The sequence below is a fragment of the Microtus ochrogaster genome, unplaced genomic scaffold, assembly GCF_000317375.1.
Source record: "Microtus ochrogaster isolate Prairie Vole_2 unplaced genomic scaffold, MicOch1.0 UNK32, whole genome shotgun sequence".
NCBI classification, from domain to species: Eukaryota; Metazoa; Chordata; class Mammalia; order Rodentia; family Cricetidae; genus Microtus; species Microtus ochrogaster.
In genome coordinates this window covers 3,151,697-3,157,847 of record NW_004949130.1, presented here as the reverse complement: position 1 = coordinate 3,157,847, position 6,151 = coordinate 3,151,697, and positions in this window count along the sequence as shown.

The window sequence follows — 6,151 nt, the reverse complement described above, 5'->3', positions numbered from 1 at the left end:
GCCAATTCAGAAGCCTGATCCCCACATTCTCTTTCCTGGCAGATGTTGTTTAGTAGACTCAGGGCTGGGGAAACTGGTGCTATTATCCTTCCCTTGTGGCCAAGTGGGTCTCTGGGTACTCACAGAAACAGAGAAACTGGTGGCAGACACACCATGGCCGTGCTCAAGTTTCTCGACTTATCCTGGTGGAAGATTTACAGCGGGATGTTAACTCAGTGCCCAAGGAGTCCACCCGAGCTCCAAGTCCATCCCCAGGCCCTGAGCCACAGGAGCCAACTCCCTTCTCAACCCTGCTTTCCCAGGAGGTCAACCAGGTGTCCCAGATGCCTGAGTGGGTCCATCTGCAGGTTATATACACAGCACTCTAACTCAGGACCCGATGGCAGGGTGGGATAGATTTTTTGTTTTTGTTTTTTTTTTGTTTGTTTTTTTTTTGTTTGGTTTTTCGAGACAGGGTTTCTCTGTGGTTTTGGAGCCTGTCCTGGAACTAGCTCTTGTAGATCAGGCTGGTCTCGAACTCACAGAGATCCTCCTGCCTCTGCCTCCCGAGTGCTGGGATTAAAGGCGTGCGCCACCACCGCCCGGCTCAGGATAGATTATTCCTATCTGACAGACTCCAGCCCTAGCTAAGGAGGCCACCCATGTTCTCAGAGAGGCCAGAAGGCTGGCCGAGGGCTGTCCAGAGACACAGCCAAGGCCATGGTGTGGGATGCAGGCTTCAGAACCATTATTTAGCCAAGCCTGGTGGCATATGACTGTGATCCCAGCGACTCAGGAACTGGGGAAGGAAGATTACATACACAGGGCCTATCTGGGTAATTTAGTGAAATCTTGTCTGTAGTAATAGGAGCCGCGAGGCTGCGTCCCCAGCACCCCAGTCGCCTGCACGGCTAGCTTATGCCCCGAAATAATTACACGGACACTGTATTCTTTTAAACACTGCTTGGCTCTTTAGCTGTAGCCCTTTTCTCGGCTAACTCTCGCACCTGGACTAACCCATTTCCAATCATGTGTGTTGCACCCCAAGGTGCGCTTACCGGGAAGATTCTAGCCTATGTCCATCCTGGGTCGGAGCTGAATCGTGTCTGTCTCAGAGAGCAGAGCTATATCCGCGTCCGCCCAGGAGCCTGGAGCATGGCGTCTCTGCTCCAGACAGCAGAGCTGTCGAGTCTGAGCTCACTTCCTCTTCCTCCCAGCATTCTGTTCTGTTTACTCCTCCCACCTATGTTTTAACCTATCAGGGCAAGCAGCTTTTTTATTTAATGAACCAATGACCTTCCTCCATCACTTGTCTCAATGCAAAAAAAAAAACGCAAAAAGAGGGCTAGGAAGTGTGACTCAGTGGTAGAGCCCCTGCCTAGAATCCCCCAGTGAGGTGTTGGGGGTGTGGCTCAGTGGTAGAGCCCCTGCCTAGAATCCCCCAGTGAGGTGTTGGGGGTGTGGCTCAGCGGTAGAGCACTTGCCTAGAATCCCCCAGTTGGGGGTGTGGCTTAGTGAGGATCTGCAAGCATTGTCCAATGGTAGAATACTTGCTTAGCATACATAGGATACTAAGTACAATCCCCAGGACTGCAAAACAAAACAAACAGAAAACCACAAGTTACCATGGTTGGACCGTCTGCACTATCCATTGACCTCTTGGCCTGCTGCCTTTGTGGTCATCTGTGTATCTTCCACCTGTCTGGTCTGCTATCTCTTTGTCCTTTCTCTAGGAAAGCAGTCAGGCAAGACCTGGACAGGGCACGGGGGTCCCTGCTGTGGTCAGGACTTTTCCTAGGGCCAATATGCTCAAGTCTAATGGGGTTAAGAAAGAGATGAGAGATCCCAGCACTCTGGGGCCAGTCCCATGTGAGCATCCCTCCTCGCCTTTCCCGTTTACACCCCTCTCTAAGCTTGGGTCCCCATCTCCAGTGTGCTCCCCACCAAATGCTCACCCACATCTTCCGTGTTAGCTGACAGCCTCTTACGGTTTGCCCTGTTCCCCTTCCCTGCCCTTCCTCCTCTGCTCCTCTTCCTTGCCTGGGAGGGGAAGTTTGTCTCTGTTGGACTCTCTAAGCCATTGTCCCTCCCTGTGGCAGATGATCATGGACCTGAGACACACAGTGACCGAGCCTATCTGAAGGCCAGGGTGACTGGCCTTCCAAATACCCCAGGGAGCAGAAGGCATCTCCTCTCAGGAGCCAGGTAAGGCTCATATGTTTGTTGCCCCACTGTCTCTGGGTCAGTGGTGTCTTCCAAGGAACCCTAGAGTCCTTAAGCTGCAAGCTGAGTGGGTCGGAAGAATGGGGTCCTGGTACCCCCAGTAGATCCACCAGCAGACAATGTACAAAGCTTCCCAAGTGGAACAGGAAGAGTGGGCAGGACAAGAGTGGGCACATCAGTGGCCCTCCCAGCAAAGCCACAGGGCACATGACCCAGGGAACACAATGGAGGCCTCTGAGTCATCCTCCTCTCATTCCCATTCCAAGCTGTAGGGCTGCTGGGTCCCAGGTTGGCAGGGCACTTACTCCTGGGAGAAACCCTCTGGCTGAGAAAGACAGTGTCTCCTATCCTCAAGGTTTGTGGACTGGCTCTAATGTTGGCTGTATGCCATCTGTTACCATACCCCATTTCAACCAGACCATGCTGAAAACTGGGCTGTGAGCCCCAGAATCCAAGCCCAAGGCACAGAAGTTTGACTCTGCTAGGCACCTTTGGGGACACTGGAGAGAAAGCAGGAAGGCACCCACGACCCCTTAGCCTCGGAAGGGCTTTTCGGATCTTTCATTCATAGCCTCCCTGGGCTCTGGAGCACCAAGGGGCCTGCACACAGAACCTCTACTGCATGCCTCAGCCCCTGGTCTAGAGGAAGGGGAAGAGACTGGACCTACAGGCCTCCCTTCCTCTCTAAGCCTGGACCAGAGCCAGGGGCCAGCCCCTCACCCACCCCAGAGACCAGGGCAAGGATTGGTGGAAAGACCAATAGGTTCAGGGGTCACCATGTGTGACCAGGTCACAGGTCAAAGATTTGCTGACAGTAGCCTGGAAGATATTGATCTAATGGGGGAGGTGACAGAACTCTGACCCCTGCCAAGGACTGTGGGCAAGGCTGGTGGTCAGCACGCTGGATTCCACACAGCCTGCTCAGAGCAAGGCTGAGCTGCTAGTGCCCTTGAGCCCCTCCCATGGCCCCAGGTCTCTCAACAGCAGGGACAGATGATGGTGCCACAAGTGACTTCATTGTCACCCTTGAACTGATGTACCAGCATGCTGGCCAGGGGACAACAGGGACCAGAGGCCATGTGCTCCAACTTCTGAGGTTTGAGACAACCAAAGAATTGAAGAAATTGAGAAGGCCTGTCTTGCTGGACATGTTGGCACACACCTTTTACGAGTTTGAGGCCAGTGTGGTCTATATAGTGAGTTCTAGATCAGTCAAGGACTAGATAGAGAGACTCTGTCTCAAAGACATGAAAGATGAAGGAGGAGGAGGGAGAAGAGGAGGAGGAAAAGGAGGAAGAAGAGGAGGAGGGAAAGGAGGAAGAAGAGGAGGAGGGAAAGAAGGGAAGGAGGAGGGAGATGAAAGAGAAGGAAGAAGAGGAGGAAAAGGAGGGAGAAGAGAGGCTGTGCCCCCATTTCTAGCCGGGACCAAGGGACTGGAGGTCTTTTTTCTCTTTTTTTTTTTTGTTTTTCGAGACAGGGTTTCTCTGTGGCTTTGGAGCCTGTCCTGGATCTAGCTCTGTAGACCAGGCTGGTCTCGAACTCACAGAGATCCGCCTGCCTCTGCCTCCCGAGTGCTGGGATTATAGGCGTGCGCCACCATCGCCCGGCCTGGGACTGGAGGTCTTTAAGACAGCAGCAGGCTGGGGGCTGAGTTGCTCAGCTTCAAGATGCCCCCATGACTCTTCCAGCCCTTATGATGATCACAGCACCCACCTTAGCTCTCTGTTCAGTTCACTTCCATGGACGGCAGGAGGGATTTCAGCTCCTCCACCCTAGACAGCTGCAATGGGTGAGCCTGGAGAGGCTCCCTGGTGTAACCAGAGGATCCCCAGTCATGGCTGGACACTGCAGCTGCCCCTCAATCTTCCCACTCCCGTACACCCACCAGTCCAGATGGGGCAACATCTGGAAGATGCACACGGGAAGAGGCTCTCTCCCAGCTAAATTCACCCCGGGAGTTTTTCCGCATTTACCTACAAGAGCCTGGGGACAGAGAATGGGAGTGTTTATGAGTGAATGTGTGTGTGCGTGTGCTCTGTGTGTGTGTGTGTGCGTGTGCTCTGTGTGTGTGTGTGCGTGTGCTCTGTGTGTGTGCGTGTGCTCTGTGTGTGCGTGTGTGCGTGTGCTCTGTGTGTGTGTGTGTGCTCTGTGTGTGCGTGTGTGTGTGTGTGTGTGTGAATGTCCATTTTCACAAGCATCTCAGCATTCAGTGCACTCGCTTGTGTGTGCTTGAGTTATCTGTGCATGTATGTGTGTTGTTGGTGTGCATCAAATGCATGAGTGTGCACATGTATTTGTGTGTACATGTCTGTATTTGTATGCACACATGGGTTCATTTGCTCGTGTTGACATGTGGTTGGGTTCTGTCCAAGGCTGGGATGGACCCCTTTGAGGCCCGACTGAAGAAATGCTGCAGTTGTCCCTTGCAATGGCTTGGCCCTGACTTAAAAACTTACCAGTCCCTGTAGTCCTGGCCTTGGCCAGGGCTTCTGTAGCTAAGGGCTACTGACTAGTGCTGGCCAGCTGGCAACATGGCCAGAGGGCAGCTCTGTCCACTGGGAGGACATGTGGTGGTCCCTGGCTTAAAGCAGACCCAGGCTGGAGGTCACTAAAATTAAGGCAGAAGCACGTGAGCCCTCCTCTTGGGTCTGCAGCTTTAATATAGCCAGTGCCTGGTTGGGACTTCCTCATGGCAGGGCCACCTACTGGACATATTTGGTACTGCAGGATGACTCTACTATGTCTTGTCATAGTAACAAAAAGCTCCCTTTAGAGGAACAAGGTCCCTACAATGTACCCTACAGTGTACATAAGCTGAAATTTGTCTGGTGGTGCACCTGGAAGTCTCTCGGGTTCCTTCAGATTATTCCAGAGCTCTCCCCACACATATACACAATGAAGGTTCATGGCTCTTTACTGCTCTCCTTGAAAAGGGGCATTGGTTTTATTTCTCTACAAGTGTTTTAAAATCTCTCGGCTAGCTTTACCTGTGTGCGTCTCCATAAGACCTTTCTGTTTGAATGACAAATGGATTTAAATGCATTTACAACTCAATTATCTCTTAAAGGGTGTATGAAACCACGGAAATGATGCTGTGTGTGCCCAGTGCAGGAGAGAGCTGATTTAAATATCTCTTGGAGACCAAAAGAGGTGATGGGAGCTGGGGTCACCCCTGGAGCTGAATGGCCTCCATGGCCCATTCTTGGGAATCTCCCAGGGGTAGTTCTGCCTCACCAGCAAGCTCTAATGGGGACCCTAATGGCAAGACATTCCAGTGACCCGTGGCTCCTTTCCAGAGGGCACAGCATCCCGACGACCTGACTCTCCTGAGGCATCACCTCTTTCTCACCATGTGCTTTCCTGACTCCTGTACGTCCCCCACAATGCCTGTAGCCCACACCTTGCTGAAGGGAAACCCCGAGTGACTGTGGCTTGGCCACATGGGCCTCAGGTGGTCCCCCAACTCTAGCCTAGACAGGCCGTAAGAAGCTCTCCTCGTGAGATTTTCTACAGGGAGCAGATGAAAGCTAAGGCCCAAACCCTTGTTCTATGGCTAGATGAGCTTAGAAAGGATGGAGGCGGTCTTGTGCCTTGTTCCTACTCATTTCATTCATTCCCTCATCCAGTTATTCACTCATTGCTGGGTACAAACACTAAGCTGGTCTGTATGAGCTAGGTTCTGCCCAAGTGACGAAGCCAGAGTGGCCAGCGTATAAGATAGAGTGGGTGATGGAAGAGATAAATACATAAGTAGGTAAGTATTACTAAGATAGGTGAGTAGCGGGCCTGGTGGCACAGACCTGTAATCCCATATACTTGGGAGACTGAAACAGGAGGATTACAAGTTTTAGGACAGTGTGGACTATATAGTGAGTTCAAGGCCGGCCTGGCCAACCTAGTGAAACTTTGTGTAAAGACAAGAAGTAAAAAGAGAGTAGGAGTGTGGCTC